Below are 18645 nucleotides of genomic sequence, written 5' to 3'. Positions count from 1 at the left end.
ATTTAAGAAACTCCTTTCTGTAATTTGCTTTGACTGATCTGGACTTGAGCAGACTTCGGTGAGTTTATGTGAAACTCCTTTCTTTCATCTCCCTCTTCTTTTCCATCTACCTATCACATCCTTTCCTTAACGGAATGACTTTCTATACTTTCTTAAAATGGCACTGACTCTTCTGGAAGAGATTCTGATACATTGGAGTATATCCTGGGAACAATAACAAGAATTTGCCATCAAGGATTGCTTTGGCTACTGGAACTCGTAGAGAGACTAAGGACAGAGAACCACTGAGAAATCATTTTCAGAAAGCAGTTCAATGTTATATTTTTGAGGAGAGTTTATTTTAAGGAGAAACAAACTGGTATAATAGAAGGAACATTGGGGTGAAGGTTAGGATTCTTTATTGTTAGGGTTACAAGAGTTTTAAAAGGTCAAAATGGGGAGCGAGGTGATATGAATGGAAAAGAAAAGAGAAATACTTTGTTTGAAAACATGGCAGAATTTTGTAACACAATTTGGGGGTGAAGAGGAGATAAACGAGAGCTACTTGAACATTTCAGAATCCGTGTGCTGTGATAATGCTGATGTGATCACTGAGTAGGGACAGCACAGCTGGAAAAAAAAGCCAATTTCCTAAAAATTTACAAGATAGCTTTATAGATGTCTTCTTTGAGCCAATAGTGAGATCTATAAGAGAAATTTATTGTGTATACCAGAGACTCCGGACAAGCAGTGAGACGAGAAGATGGAATGAATGACAGATGTCTGAGGCATACCTGGCAAGAGGCATGGTTGGAGTCCTTGGTGGTGAAAACACCTTCAGAGTTAGGAAAGCAGAGACCATTTTGGAAGCTAGAAAGAAGAAATGAAAGATGGAGAAAAGCAGTGCTTGTAGAGGCAGGAGGGGAACTGGGATTATACAGCTGGATAGAGATGTTTGTTCATCCTTTAGTGCCCCTTTATCTGTTTTCTAACAAAAAAGACATGATTTAGAGTACATGTCTCATTGCTCGTTTCACACGGAACACTGAAGTTATTTCAGTTCACCAGAGGACACGGAGCACAAATGTAACACCAATAAGAGAAGTGATGATAGATTTGAACATGATTTCCCACATGTTACAAGTAATTTCCTTTTGAGTCCAAATCATGGTGTCTGATTACGGGAGAATATTTACTGGCAGCAGTGTAAACTCCTGGAAGGTTACTGTCTTACTCAGCTATTAGCAATGAAGGCACAGACTGTATTCTTAGTTAGACATGCTGGAGTTTAAAACCACAAAAACTAATCCCCAAAGTTCCTCAAACTAAGCAAGATAGGAAATTTACTGTGTGACTAATATCAAAAGAGAGTAGTCTCAGCTAATTAAGCTCAAGTCATTTTACTTATAAAATTAACACTCGTGATTATAATGAAGTAATTTTTATTGAGGAGGTAAGTTTTTAGAATATTACACCATAACTCGATCAGAAATAAATATATTGTCTACATGTTTTGCTTTGACATTTTTCAAAAAACATAATTACCAATTGATATCACTTGAATATATCAGTGAAAAAAATTTAGATTCCAGGGTTCCAATAGTCTCTAAACTTCTGGAACATTCTCATTTTCTAGGTCCTTACACTCTGCTGGACTAAACTATCTTGGTAACGCATTTCTACTCATGAAAATGTGCCATTTCACCACGATGGTGTCTAGAATAATCGAAAAGTTCCCTCATCTTATTTCTAGTACTTGTCACAAAAGTATCATGTCTAAAAAGAAAAAAAGTACTTGTAATTGAGGTTAAGAGATCAACTCGAGGCATATTATTTTCTACTAAAACTAAGACTTAGATGCAGTTAGAAAATTATTATTGTCCAAACATACCATTGTAGAGTCAAAATAAAGGTTCCTCAACTACTGACATGGATGACAGAGTTGACTCAGGATAATAATTGAATGGTTAGAATTCCAAAAATCATACAAGATCATGATTAATCTGACAAATATAATGTTAATGTTCAAATAAGTCTGGCCTTTATAAGCACCACTTACAAACTGTCGATTAGGCAGTCATATCAAAATGAATGCCTCTTTATCACCCTTTTAGTATATTATGATATTCCATGAGTCTTGATAAATACGGACACTGGCAAGGGCTTCAGTTCAGCCTTCTTTTCTTAAATCTGTATATCACTGGAGTGTTAATGACTCTATAATGCTTAGGAAGGTTACTCGCATATAGTACTAAATATTCATGAAATCTGTGTTGAAAGCATCAATTAATTAGTGAATTTATATTTATTTAGCTGTATCCTATATGCTGAATGCCATTACTGTGCATTTTAGGCACTTAGTAAATACTGCAGATTGGATTTTGAATAAATAGGCATGATAATGTTAATTAATTCAAGAAACATATACTGTAATTCCGGCTTAGTCTTAACAATGTTGTTTGTGATATGATGGTTTTGGGATTTTTTCTCCGCTGTTCCCTTTAACACCTTGTTAGATATACTAACAATGCAATATGCATAGGAACAAGTGATTTTTGAGTTGTGCCAAAATTAAATATAATTTTTTACAACTGTAAACATTTCAAAAGGAGAACGTATTTTCAAGAGAGCGAAAATTTTAAATTTTAAACGTTTAGAAATGCGTCAAAGCAAACGGTTTTGAGAAGTTATTCATTATGAAAAAAAAATCACTGACATACGAGTAACTTTTTTCAGCTCTGATGATGTATTTTTAATAGATTACATTTAGTCCAAACAAACTATTTACAGTCACTCTTCACAAAGGGCTCTCTTTAAAGACAATCGCATCTTTTCAAGGAAAATTTGTGGCAAACTCTCAATGCAATTTCATTAGGCCAACACTTGGTACATATATGTACTTAGTTTGAGATTTATAAATAAATCTCAGAGAAATCACTGAATTGCTCCTCGAAACTCAACCAAATTATTTTTTAATCTTTTCACTTTTTAAGCAGTCCTGAATTTTCCCCTTTCAAAAGAAATCATTAATGAGAAAGAAAGGAAGACATTAGCACAATTAAACATGCTTTTACAAAGATATTTTAACTGTACTTGCCCATAGACCAAAAAGATTACTTTAATTCATGTAAGCTTATTTCAAAGTAAAGATATAATTCAATTTGATGAGCTATGGTAAAGAGTGAGTTATGATTCTCAAGTCTTTATAATAGTCTTGTAATATAATTCCATTTACAATGTTATAATGTAACATAAAAACTATGTTAAAATTACATTAAATTTCAAATGGCAAGTTTGTATTTAAACAATTTTAGTATGTGTGCTTAACAAGTAAAAATTTGCCCTGACTAAAAAAAGGACAGAATAAATTTTCCAGTCTAAATTCTAAAATATAAAATGTTACAAAGAAAGTTGAGAGATATGTACAATCTAAAAGGCAGCAAAAATTTGCATTCCATCTTCATTTTCTATAATTAAGTAGATTTAAAAAAAACATTAAAAACACATTTGCAATATTTTGATGTGACTCAAGAGCCATCAAAACTAAATTTAATTTAAAATATAAGCAATCTAAGGCAAATCAGGAGAATCATATTTAACTTTTACATTTGAGGTATTCACATAAAGATGGTTTAGAATTTTATTATTTTTAGAGAAATCTTTTATCAAAACAATCTGAAGCATCAGACAAAGAAAACACAATTACATATAAAGAACTAATATATACAGAAAAATAGCAGCCAGATAATTGCTGTCAAATTCTCACAATCACTTTGAAGTAGAATTTACCATGAAACTAAATGCAGTCTGCTGCTTAGATGGAATGAAAATAATCCCACTGTAAATTTTTTAAATGTATGAAAAATAATGAACATTTTGGGGTTTTTAAAAATGTTTATAATAAGACTACTTTTAGGCTTGCTTACGTAAAATGACCATCATACGTATGCATGGTATTCACTATAAAACCACAAGTAGTCAAATTTGCAGTAATTTACTTTTTCCAAGAATGACCTAACAGAAAAAGCAGAAAGAGAGAGAGAGAGAGAGAGGAAGGAACTCTTAAATAAGATTTAATTAGGAAAGAAGGGAAGATGGGACGGAGGAAGAAAGGAGAAAGGGAAGGAGGGAGAGACTTTTATCAAAACCCTGAATATGAACCAAAAGGGATCATCAAAGGGGAATATTATTCCTAATTTAAAAAAAATCAATGTTTCAAAACCTAAATTATCAATTTTAATAGATATGCCACGTCTTGAATTTAACTGTCTTATAGATACATAACCAGTCAAATCCTGTGTGAATATATGTGTACAAGTTGTTGCTGTTATCTACTGTTAACTCCTTCAAAACAGTGGCTTAACTACAACTGTTTTATGATACCTCACATTTATGGGTAATGATTCAGTTAGGGTTCAGCTGATTAATTCTCTTTTCCATGTGTTTTTGACAGACTAGGCTACTCTGAAGAGTCCTAGACAGCTCCACTCTCAAGTCTACTGCCTCGGGAGAGATGGCTGGAAGGTTAAGGTCAGCTGGGGCTGGAGCACCTATAAAATGGCCTCTCTGGCAGGAGTCTAAAGGTAGTCAGGCTTGTATATATGGCAGCTCAGGGAACCCGAAGGGAGTGTTCCAAAGAAGCCCAGACAGGATCTGCAAGGCTTCTCATGCCCTAACTTTGGGTGTCTGAGAATGTTACTTGTGAAGTCTTCGATCAGTCAAGCTTGACATGAAGGCCAGACCAGACACAAGAGGAGGGGACTTTGACATCATGTTTCAGCAGAAGAAGTAGCAAGGAATTTGTGACCCTTTTAAATATTCCCATAAATTCACACTGGAAGATATATCAGGAAGAGAAAAAGATACATTTTAAAAAATCTGTGAGAAAGATCCACAGCTCAATGATACATATTTTGTTAATGCTTTACCAATATTATTTTTGGAAAAAAAATGATTGTTTCTAGTTATATTTTCTTTAAAATTATTCAGGTTTAAATTATTATAACTAATTTTTATGACAGGTAACTTTTAAAGCCTAAAGCTCTTTTATTTACTTACTTTTTTGGTTGTTTTATTCTGGTTTGGGGGTTTGGGGATTTTTGGGGGTTGTTTGTTTGTTTTTTTAGAGAGAGAATTCTTTTCCTGTTACAAGGAGCCTACTTTAGCCAAATATCAGACAGATGTGAGATGACTTTCTATTCAGGCACGTTGCCCTGGGAGACCATTCAAATTTTGAAGGAGATTATGAATCGTCCCAAGTGTTAAGAATATGACTGAAAACAACTGGTAGCATAAAATATCCACATTCTGGGTACTTCTTAGAGAATATAACTTTTACCTCGTAGCCGCTCACAACTTAGCAAAGATCAGCTTAAACAAAGGTAGCGATAGTGAATTCCTGAGACAACACAGGCAGTGCTTGAAGTCTTCCAAGTCTTATTTGCCCTTTGATTCATCCAAGCCATCAGAGTTTAACACCTCATTGTTTTAATGCCCTATTTGTCTTTTACTAAACTGAACTTGACATTACACCACCACTTCACATTGACGGCCTTTATAAGACACTGCCTTTTAAAGCTGATTATTGTATCTATCATCATGTGAGTGTAGTTGTCACTGTGGCTCATGACACTATTCTCTTTTAGCAGGATCTCCTTTAGGAGAATCCGCAGGTAAAATTTCTACTGGTTCAGGACCAGAAATAGTTGAACTTCTCCAGAGCAACCACTTTGTCTTGATTTTGAGACCCTGAATCATATAACTGATTATGGTTTCCCCTTTGCCACGTCGACTAAATGTTAATCTCGTTGCCTAACCTTGGCAACTAAGAGAACATAAACTTGAGTGCTGACCCCATGCTGAAGTTCAACTTGTTTTTAATAATCCTGCTTTCCCTTTTTTTGAATAAATTATTTCTTTATCAGCTTATAGTATGTGTTTTTTGAAACCTACCTTCAATCTTTTTTTAAAAAAAGGTAAGCAGTAAGAGATTAAATAAAAAATATCCAACAGCTGTTCACTGAGTATTCACTATGTGTTATAAAGAGCTTACAAGTGGGATGCTATCTTCTTTTGCCTTCAGATGCATGTTTTCCAGCTATGGAAAATAGGAATGTATATTTAATGCTTGATCTCAGCTGAGTCTGATCAGATATTGGGTGTGTGAGACTTGATCTATAGATCTTTGAAGCTATTTGAATTGAAGGAATGGAAGAATAATTCAGAGTGCTAATACTCAGGATTTAGAAATTTCCAGGCCTGCATGGTAACACGATTGGTGAGAAAGGAATAATATTCCCAGGAGAAAATTGCATTCTGAAGACAGACTTTGGCATTTGCTAATATTTTAAATGGTCAATCTAAAATAACCCTAAATAGTATACGTTTTAGTTCCCTAGACATACATATTGTTATGTCATTTTAGGGGGACATTAGTCCCTAATATCTTGCAACTTATAAAATATAAGGCTCAGCTCAGACTGTTAAGAGGATTTTTGTTATTGTTTTTCATTTGTTTTATTTTGGAATAAACGTATTAACCCTGGCTCTAAAATATTTTCAAGTTAAAGAAGTGGTTCTAAATAAGAGCGATGCCGAATACACTTTCGTCTGTCTCAACTAGGGCTGGAGGTGGTACTGGCATCTAATTCAGAGAGGTCAGGAATGACGCCAAACACCCCACAATGCACAGGACAGCCCCCATGACAAGGAATTTTCCAGTCCAAAATGTGATCACTTCCGAGACCGAGAATGCTGTGTTATAAAACTCTCAGTTCTTAACCAATTAACTAGTGTAAGAGGTTAAAACAATGTAAAACTTTTTGGGAAAAATAATTGTTGGCTTTCAATAATATTGGTGGCCTTTTACAATTATGTCATATTTATTTCTGTACATCCAACATCTTGCAAGAGGCCTGGCCTATAAAGGTTTGTTGAAAGGGGTGAATGGATAATCGACAGACATTATGAAAGGACACTGCTAACTTCCATACTGAAGGGAGTTGGCCTTTTTTCTTTGCAGGAGGTAATAGTCTGGCTATTCAACTTCCCCCAGAGAAGGTCACTTTGGCCTCTCTCTTACTTGGTTCTCATGGTAATCGGCAACATAGAATATCTGTAATTAAGATATTTATGAGATGATTTGCTTGCAAATTTAATGAAATTCAGCATCTGTGAAATTCTAAGGCATCTGATATCTCAGAGAGACAATCTAATGGATGTTATTTGCTATCTTATAATCTAGGTTGTCCCAGTTCTATCCTTGTGTTATGTAAGCTCAAGAAGCAAAGTGTCTGGATGAGATGTCCTCTGCTTGTTTGAAGTGTCAATATAAGGACTATTTGGTTAAACAGCATTTCTGCATCTCCTGTGATATTAGAGTTAAAGCCACTGTCCAGTGTGTCACATAATACATTTTATGCAAACCACTTGCTAATAATTCAGACTCGAGATTTGTTCCAGGAAAAAAAAAAATGCTTCAATATATTATTTCTCTTGTCAAAAACACAAAACTATATATATAACTGACTATTTTTCTTGTTCACCTTAGTTACAAGAAAAATAAGCTGTCTGAAATCATTTGCTCTTTCTGAGGCTGTATCATGAGTGGTTAAAGTGATATACCCTGGAGCCAGGCTTCCTGGATTCAAATCCCAGAGCCACCATTTACTAGCTGGGGACTTCACTTCACTGTGACTCAGTTTCCTCACAGGCAAAATAATTACACTGACTTAAGGTTATTGTTAGGATTGCAATTGTTAACTGTTGAGGACTTAAAAGTTTCTAGTACATAGGAACCCCTTGGTAAGTATTACCTTATTATTATTTCTGCTTTCTCCAGATAATTCCAAGTCCACTGTATTTTCTAGTAGCCCTTTGACTTAAACGCTTTCTAAGGCCAAAGCCTTAGTACATTGCTCACCAATGAACTGTCAATGAAATCTCTAGCAGAATATCTAACATATAGTTGTCTTTAAAAAATGTGACCTGAATAAAAGAAATTCAGACTTGCACTTTATCAACAGATAAAAAACATATAAAGCTTGACCCTCCGATGGGGAATATGTCCAGAGAACAAAGGTAAAACTTGCATGTGACTGAAAAAGTCTAGACTACAAATGCTGATGAAAGAATACAGTACTTAGCACAATTAAATGTTACTTTCAGTTTAGAGTTAAATCGGAGGGGATTAATTGAGAAGATTTCCCTTGACACTGACATTCGATTTCAAAAGCTACTTAAGAAATATTTTCACTGCAGGTGATATAGACTTTGATGCTAGAACAAAAATTTTTGCACTCTACATAATGGATGCAAAGAAAAGTGGGTCAGAAACCCTTTCCTCCAGGAGTTTATCATCCGATTTCCATGAGGAATGCAGAGTCTAGTTACTGGAGAATTTTCAGGTGCTTTTTTATAATTACGTGCCAGACACACGATGTTGGACATGTTCTTTTTTCTCTAAGAATTTACTGGTTTCAGTTTAGAAGCATTTTTATTTGAAACTAAGACAGCATATATACTGTTTGAATTTTGTCTTTTTGCTATAACCATATCAGTGAGCACCAAACTGATGGGATTTCCGAGGTGCAAAGGAAAGCTCACAGCCTCAAACCATACATTGTCTTAGAGATGTGACATGAGAATTAAACTGTTCAGAAAAAAAATCTAATTTTTCAAAAGTCATTCTTCTATAATTATCCAGACACCACATAAATTACATTTTGCCAAATATTGGAAATAAAGTTTTTAATCCTGCCATAAATATGTCTAAGAAATCATACAGTATTTAATATACTGAGAAACAAATCTCACCTATTGCCTACCACTTTACCTATAAGGAGCAATGTGCCTTGTTGCAGGCATATTGGCAGAGGTGAATTTCTACCCAGCAGAAATGGGATAGTAAGTAAGGTATTGACAACAAAGCCATCTGAAGGGATTGTGCTCCTAAGGTTAGATCTCCAAACAATCCTGAATTTGAAGGACACCAACAGGATGATACTAGTAGTTCTGTGGTAAGAGGCACTGCAGAAATCTAAATGACTCCAGTAAAGTCTTTCTAATGTTCTATAACATTTTTTAACTTGATTACTCTCTGTGTTGTTATATATTAATGTCATATATTAATTTCATTTCTCTCCATCTCTCTGTCTTGATCATTCCTCAAAATTACAGGGCTGGAATAGAAGCTGATTTTCCACCATTTAACTTGACTGTTAGCATTCCCAATTATGATGTGATTTTGAGACTCATTCCAAAGTGATACACCCATAATCTGACAGCTTTAGATATCTAAAGTTTACAAAATGTACGATGTTTGTAATTTTTTAACATGTAATGAGAATAATTAATAGTCCTTTGTGAATTGTTTTTTGATGAGCCTTCTTTTCCTGTTCTCTCAGATAGTTAAGAGCAAAGTTTTCCTCCCTTTTTTTTTGTTTTTTTTCTGTTTTTTTTTTTTTTGCTTTATTTATTCTTCTCCGAAGAATTTAAAGATTTCTTTAATACAACTTCAGATTTAAATAATAGAAGTAAGGGGGGAAATAGATAGTAACCAGATTCAGTTGAATGTCAGGCACTGTGCTAGGTTTTTTGTAATATATTATGCCACCGAATTTCCACAACAATCTTCTGTGGTTTTGTTATCTCTATTTTATAGATAAAGAAATGGGGGCGGGAGGGTGGAGTCAAACATATTAGGTAACTTATTCAAAGTCATGCAGCTAGCAAATGGCAGAAGCAAGCTTCCCCTTCCAACTCTATGTCTAGGGCTTCGCCCACTACATCAGACATGTGCAAAGAGGTCACCTGGAGACCCTCGACCTAACCTACATTCTTCTAGTTTAGCACTTACCTCCCAGGAAATGATCAGGACTTCTCTCACTCTAATATGGTCATCGTGTATAACTCATGCTTACTGTGACCTAGAGAACACTCCAGGTTGGGTTGACTAGAAGCAGTTCATATAAGAAAACTGCTTCCCAAAAATAGAAGTCATATAGAAAATAATCATGTTGAAAATTCTCTGACTGAGATGTACTATTAAAAAGGAATTGAAACAGCACCTTTTAACTAAAGGTAGAACCCAGAAGAATTCAGTATCTTGCTACACATCTCATTGCCAGGTTCAACTTGATCAATATGCAGAGTGAACAAACTTTATTTAATTTAATCCTTCTGAAAGATATAGGAAATAGATATGATGATTCTCTGAATGTTTAAGATTATCTCAAGAAACCAATATTGAAAATAATTAAGTGCCTTGTCCAAGGTCATATAGCTAAACTCCTATACCATAACATCAAAATCTTTGTGTTCCAGTTCTAGGCCTTTTCCTGGAGCATTTTTTTTTTCCATCAACTCATTTCACAGTGGCCCTCTGCTGGGTCCTTCACTACACTTTGCTACATGGCAGCAGATCTCCTTCTCAATTCTACTTACTTAAATTCTCCCGCCCGCTCTCAGGTTTTCATTAGATCTGCTCAGTGATACCACAGAATGTTTCCTCTAGTAGCTCTAATTAAAGAGCTCCTTAAATTCTTCTCTTCCATAAACATTTTTCATGCACTTGAAATAAAAAGAGATACCATATTTCACTTATTTATTTAATATGATATTTCGATTCATAGACGTTCTTATACTAATAGCCACACAGAATGATAGTTATGTCTTTATATATTAATTTAATGAGTCTTTTTAATATTTGAACACTTCAGTCACTTTGTTATTTTTGAGGTCACAGTTTCTAGAGGCCAATAAATGTGTCTGGTAAGGCAACTGGTACAAAGCCCATCTCGAGGCCCCTCATATGAGGATATAAATAAATATGCCAACCGGCAAACTAGAGCACATTTATCTGATAGGTGAAATCCCAATGACATTGATCTATTCGTTAAACATTCACTTGGAACCTATTATGAGTAAGATCCTGTGCTAAGTGTTCATGTGCTTGAAAGTTAATATTAATTAAACACCACCTAACTTATTTGGTTTGATTCTTCCCTAAGTTGAGTGTGACTGCAGGTATGTTAGGTGATCCCTCTGCCCCTCAGTTTTTTGTTTTTTTTTTTTATAATGAGGGGATTAATTGATTCCCAAAGTCTCTTCTAGTTGTGTAGGTCTATGATTCAACGTGGCTGTGTTACTCCTTAAACTGAGAAGTCATATCTTTAACTTTCCAAATTAGATATGGTTTAATCTTCATAGTTATATAGCTTAAAGAAAACTTCTTTAAAAATGATACATAGATGACAGGAACTATCTTGGATTACTGTGGATTTATCTTAGCAGTATTTTGATTTAAGTATAAGTAAATCATAAGCATGAGGATTATATTTCTCCTAAAATAAACATGACGAAAATCTCAGATGATATTTTCTTGGCAAAATGCGCTTAGGATTTTATTAAACCCAAGACATTTGAAAATCAGAGGATATACCGAGAATAGGATATTCACACAGGATCTATATCTATGAAATGAAGTAAATTGAAGCAATTTGTTGGGTATTACGGGCTAAGAAGCTCTGTTGCTTTTACTCCCCTGAGATTAAGGTAAAAGTAAATTTGAGACTTAATAGTCTATTTCCAGGCCCAAACCACAGATATCTTATTACTCTCCACATCCATTGTATGGGTTTCTTTGCCCACTAGGTAAAACTGATTCCCCTATACCACTTGGCTCTCTACTGATCATTTCTTTCAGATTGGCTTAATTGGACATTAGCTCTTTTTATAAGTTCTCCCTGTCCTCTCAAGTGCAAAAGCTATTTCTCTCACACACCACATATTTCAAGGTTTTCAAACAACTCTCAGCCCATCTTTATGTAAATAAACAAACAAATAAATAAATACATATATATGTTCCCTTGAAGCTCTTGACAATTGACTATACGTTCTTTACTTATTTTCTAATATTATATTCTATTATTCTTTTGGTCACTTCCCTTGATTCAATACAAACTTAACACCTGTTCAAATAATTTATGTCCTGCTCTTGTGGGTAATGTCATTAACTTCTGGGTGACTCGTCCAAATGTGAACATAATAATCTTTGAACTTGTTATCTCTTCCTTTACTCCACTTGTTATTTGTCTCATGGATTCACCAGAAATACTCCACTTCTGAAACTAGAAATGCCTTCTCTCTACTCTGAGACCACAGTTTTCTCTATCCCACAAATCTCTTCAATTTCATTAGATTTTAATTCATATATCTTTCTACTTTCTCCCCATTTAGCAACATCTTTCTTTCTCCTCTATATTTATGATCCATTGCTTCAAAACCGCTCCTACCTGACACTATTCTTGCAAACATCTCAATTTTGAATGAAGTCAACTAGCTTGATAATGCTGTTTAGTAAATCACACAACCAGGCATTGAACCAATAGCTCAGTTCCCTTTCCCCTTCCGTAACAGTTAATAAGAAGAAAAGCAATTGAGTCACATGGCAATGTAAACCATTCCTTTTTGAAGCTATTCCTTCCTTAAACTCAACTTCTAATCTATTTTCACAACAGAGAAACTGCAATCCATCAGAAAAGGAGTCCCTCAAATTTTAGAGAAAAGATAGAGAGAAATTATATAGGAAGACCAGATGATCTTTTTATACTTTACATCTTTAGAGTGGAGCTGATGTCCCTGTCCTCTACAGAGCTGAGGAGTGGCATTTATTATTTCCCATTAATTTCCTTGGGAACCAAGCCCTAAGAGATGAAGGGCAAGACACTCCTGTTCTGCTTTGTAAACCCAGGGCCCAGTACAGTAGGGGCTCAAACAATATTCAATGAATGTATAAATAAATGACTGGGTAATGATCAGGGAATTTCTGACAAATGCATTTGTAACTTCAAACCTCCAGTTGATAGCTTATAAGAGGCGACTTGGCTTTTGTTTCACCAAAGTATCTCAAACCATTTTCATGTGTCTTTGGCTTTAATATAACTCAAAATATACTCTGCCAACTATATTTTTCCATAGATTTTAAACACAAGATTCTTTAAGGGGAAATTTTATCCTAATGTTTATGATCATTTACAGTTAAACCATCAAAACATCACTTAAGGGTCCCACTTGGCTATCTAATTTTGTTATTCCTTAACTGCATAATTGTTTGTATATTTAAGACAAAATTATTATTTACACTTAATTATTTAGATAATTATCTCAATTATACATTTGTGTCATTTGTAAAAAGCCATAATAAAACTAAAATACACTCTGTTTAAGGATACTTCAGTCTTTATATTTAGAGATAAAGTTTTTGTATAAGAGAATTAAAACAATAAACGAGAAGTTAAAAAGTATTCTTTTAAATAAAGCCTTGTTTAATAGTTAATATATAATCCATAGAAGCCATTCTTAATACAGAAAAATCCTTTGATCAGCTTAGTAGTTTTCACTATTCCTGGTCATTTTACAATAAATCAGTTGTCAGTCTCAAGAAAAATGGAGTCTAGTATTGTAAATAGAAAGTCAAGTTTGTATGCTAAAAGTGATAAAGACCTTAAATAGATGGAGAACTACAGGAAGAAACTTAAGTTTCCCGGAATTTAACTTTTCTTATCATTTTAAGTACTTTTCCCTGCTATTCTTACCTTGTGCCTTTCCTTTCTCTCTCTCCTTCACTCTCTTCTAACCATGCTGGCCTTGACAATTCAAATTCATTTCTTTCTCAGGACCTATGCCTATTCTCTTTTATCTCCTGGAGGCTCTTTGTCACAGTGCTCATTTCAGTTAACTTTCTATTCCAAAGTCACCTCTTAACAGGGGCCTTTCCTAATCACTCTAGACAAAGTAATCGTTTCCTCCCATTTGGTCATCCTCTTCTCGCCCTGTCTTATTCTTACCACAGTACTTATTACTAATATCACTACCTAGATTTATAAAATATAATTAATTTAGTTATCTATGTCAAATTTCTCCCAAAAGTCAGAGAAGTAAGGACTATGATTTCTTCACTGCCATATCTCCCAATATTTGTTGACTCAATGAATGAATCTTTAGTATTAGTATTTAAAGAATTTTTTGTTGTTTTTATTTGTTTGTTGAATTTTTTGTTTGTTTGTTTGTTTTTGCCATTTCACCTTACTGAATTCTGTAATATGCTAAGAGGAAAACACAAAGCTTGCAAACATTGCTGATGAAAAAAGAAGGGTAATGCTCTCTGTAGCATTTACTCTTGTTTAAAGATGGAGCTTTAAACAATTCTGCTTCACGTATGGTTTCAAAATATTTAAAGACTTGAAATTAGATAAAGCGAATGAAATTCTTTTTTGTTGTTTTGAGAGAAAACAATGAAAGGTCAATATTTAGACTCCCAGATCTATAGATAATGGAATGCTCTCATCTGGATATACATTAAATATAAATGAAAACCAACTTCTTGCTAATTATATTCAACAATATAAACTGTGGCTTTATCAAAACACTATTTTCACATTTTAGAGTACAAAAAATACATACATTATTTACTTCTAAAAACACCATCTTATTTTTCTAAATACTATGAAGATGATGATAGACACTAATTAGAGATGGGATGGGACAGGTATAGAGGTTAGTTTAACCATTTTTCTTAAAATTTTACCCAATCTTTATCTAATTTTTATTTGCATCTAAATAATGAGACAAACAATACCCATTATTCTTGAACATATGCTAGGTTTCATGGATTTTGTGTGCTAGGAGCTTTAAGTGTATTTCCTACTTAATCCTCCCATCAAACAATAAAATTAAGACTCAGAAAGTTGAACTTGCTCAAGATTACCCTGATTTGTTCTAAGGGAGAGTGGCTTCCTGACCATTCTGAAGAATGAATAATTTATCCAGCATGAGTTCTCCCTTAGGCATCAATGCTCTATCTCAACACATAAAGCATGGCACTAATACCCTCAGATGATGTGACCCAGTCTCTCAACTCTTCAAGAATGTGCTAAAGCACTTGGCACACAAAGTCCATTTTGTTCTTAAATAAAAGATGCACATTTTATTAATATCTGTAAATAACTTAGCAAACTTTAAAATTATGTTTCCGACCAGGGAACAGAGGGTTGTTGTAATAACCAGAAAGATAAATAGATTTTAAAACTAAATCCTCTTCCCTCACACAGACAAGATAGAACAAGAAGCACAGGTCATAGGCTGGAGCTAGCTGTACAGAGTAAGGTCTTCAACATCAAGGTCTGACCACAGTCTCCATTTTCACTATGGCTGTCGTGGTTTTTATAGAGATTCATAAGCCATTTATAATGATTACCACACACATATCACATATACACCAACGTTTGGCATTTGTTACTCTGAATATGTAGATGGGTACATCTAGCCCGTGCTTTAGCCCAGTAAGTGGCTTTGGTTTCAGGAGACATGACCCTGATTTCCAGCATAAGAGATAATAGTCCGATATCTCAGCAGGCAGTAAAGAGCTATGATATACTTTTCTCCTCTATCTCCTGTTCCTAGGATAATTCCTATAATCCGAACCTCAAAGATCAAACTGCAGAATTTCCCATGCTACCTTGTTATGAAAACTAAGGCTGAACAGAAACAATAAATCTAAGACTTTGCCTGATAACTGACATTAAACCAATAGCTAAAATCCCTATTCCCTCCATGACTGCTAAGAAGACAAGCAGTTGAGTTGGATGTCCATACTAACGAAGGGATAAGTGACCAGGGGTCACTTTGAATAATAGCAAGACCGATCCTGTCAAAACTATAAAAATGACCCAAACAAATAAGACTCTGGTGTCAAGACTATAAAACTATGTATCATTGGCCTCTGATCATTTTTTCACTATGCAGCAGAGACCCACATAATCCCAAAAAGCTGAGAATTTAGCTTCTTTTACTATTTCTCTGTTGTAACTATTCTTTGTTTAGAAGTCATGCACTTCATATATAATTAAGAGCCAGCTGGAAATACTGCTTTTTTTTTTACTTTTGTATCTTTCATTTCTTGCCATGTCCCAGTTATTTTTTAATTTTTTTAATTAGTTTCAAGTATACGGTACATTGGTTAGACATTTATATAGTTTATAAAATGATTTCAGAATATGCATAAGGAAGAAAAGCCTAGCCCATATGCAGAGAGGAGAAAAGGATGAGATTAAATATTAAGGCCATTTCCTTAACACTGGGCAGTACTCAGAAGAGACCTGCGTTTGTAATCCACCATTTTTTCCCTGCTTGGGTGCATACAGTCATGTTGTAGGAAATCTCAGATTCACAAAGTGGCTTGAATTCTCAGGTTGAAAAAGTTAGTCTTTTTGGCACATTTCTCTTCAAAAAAAAATTTTTTTGTATGTGTAGTTCCACAGAAAATTAAGCTTCTCTTTTCTTCAAAGTTAGATCAGTTTATTTAGTACAATGCCACACACACCCAGGCCGAAAGCTCTGTTCTCAATGATCATTTATAGATTTCATTATTAGTAAAGGGGGGTTGAAATTGGAGCTTTATAGACCTTTGCTGGGTATAATTTCATAATTCATCCATTTTCCTTCATTGCTTTTAATCAAAACATCATAATTTCCTCTCAAAATAATTAGTATCAAGGGAGTTATTGGTCTATGGAAACTATATCATTACATGAGTATTCCTATTTTAGCAATCTAGTGATTTCACAACTTCTGTTTCAAATTTTTTTCTCTTAATGAGAAAATATATCCTGTTTGTTTATTGTTTTAGAGCCCATTTAATATTTTCAGATATTTTGATTCAGATCTGTTAGCTTTCTAGCTAAAATGCTCACCTGAATTCTAAACAATTATTTTATTTGATCTATATACCAGTAATGATGATCTGCATAAGTGTGTACAGAACCTAGATATGTATAAAAATTTCATATATTGACTGTATTTCCAAATTAACCAGGCTACTACTATCTCTCACCACAAAAATAACAATTTCCCAGGTCTTAAGTTATTTAAGATTGTCCCTTCTTTCCTCTGCTGCTAGATGCCTATTTACCTAGTGTTGTCTATCAGAATGGAAACCAAAGAAGATTCCATTATTGATAAGACAAAGAATAAACAAATGTTCTATCAGGCGAAGCTCTAGGGTAAAAAGGGAGCTGAAAACTTATATGTAAATTGTGTTGCTGCTTTTAATATCTGATTCTCTCAACACTACAGAAGTTCTCTACTGTGGGAGGGCTTCTGGCTCTCCTCCAATCAAATGCAGGCAGCTCCTTTTTATCTATAGAGTCTATTCCAATTCAGATGAACAGTAACTTCTGAAATATCATTCTGAACCTGAGCACAGAAATGTTTTCTCTCTTCTGCATCTTTAGCTCCCAGTATTAGTTTTTCTCTTTAATCTTGCCAAAATAATATACATCAAAAGGCAATTTATAAAACATCTATAGCATTAGAAAAACATACTAGCCTTAGAAGAACTTCTTGAAAATTCCCTTTCGGGTTCTGCTTGCTGATTGAAGGGTTTAGGCCAGGGTGGTGCATGTGCTGTAGATATCTCTTCTTAATCGAAAATAATTCTGAAGTGAACTCAGTCTTTTTTCTTTTCATCAAGTCTACACTTCTACTATTTCCCTTCGAATACAACAAAACAGCCAACCCCCTTCTCCATCTTCCTCTTCACTCCCTTAGCAGTTCCTATTTCCCCAGGCGAAGCAGACCAGGGCTCAAAAGCTGGAAAGAAGGAATCTGTAACCAGGGCTCTGGCAATTAGCAACAGTAATAAACATTTCTTGTAGGGAACATGTGGCCTTGGACAAGTCATTTAAATGCTGATGCCTCTGCTACCTCATCTATCTAGTCAACATAACAAAACAAAAAACACAAATCTTCTAATACTTCACATCCTTTTTCCCAAAGGTTTTTAGGAAAATCAAAATATTCTACATGAGTCTTTAAAAAAATTTTTAAATCGAAATATAATTTACAGACAACGGAATGCACAGTTATTACATATCAAATGAATTTTGAGAAATGCATATACTCATGCAACTCATACTTGTATCAAATACAGATCATTTCCATTTTGTTCCCTTATGTCTCTTCTCAGTCAGTCCTGCCACATCATGACCCCCCCAACCACCAAGCCCAAAGGTTACTATCATCCTAATTTCCTTCACACACAAAAAAATTGGTTTATCTTGTTCTAGAACTACATATAAAATGGTTCACAGAGGTACTCTTTCATGTCTGGCTTCTTTTGCTCGAATATTTTTGAGATTCGAACCTGTTAGCACATGTATCAGCAGTTTGTTCCTTTTTTATTGCTCCTTACTATTCCATTCATAGTTCTTTAATTCCTATCCCTAATTCCTTTCCCATTGTTCCTTAATATTCCATCATATGAAATACCACAATTCATTTACTTATTTTTCTAGTGGTTTATAGTTTTTGCGACTTCCAAATAAGGCGACTATACACATTCTTACACAAGTCTTTTTGAGGAAATATATTTTATTTTATCTTGAGAAATTTAGAAGTGCATTTGCTGGATCAGAGGTTCAAGATATGTTTGACTTAGAAATTCACAGTTTCTCAAAGTAGTCGTGTCATTTTACACTTTCAATAATATATAAGAGCTCTGGCTCCTCCACTCTTGTGATCATTTGGTGCTAATCTTGTTGATTTTAACAATTCTAGTGGGTATAAACTGATATCTCATTATGATATTAATTTTTATTTTTCTAATGA

The sequence above is a fragment of the Pteropus medius genome, unplaced genomic scaffold (assembly GCF_902729225.1).
Source record: "Pteropus medius unplaced genomic scaffold, Ma_sr-lr_union100, whole genome shotgun sequence".
Lineage (NCBI taxonomy): Eukaryota > Metazoa > Chordata > Mammalia > Chiroptera > Pteropodidae > Pteropus > Pteropus medius.
This window is presented reverse-complemented; position numbering follows the sequence as displayed.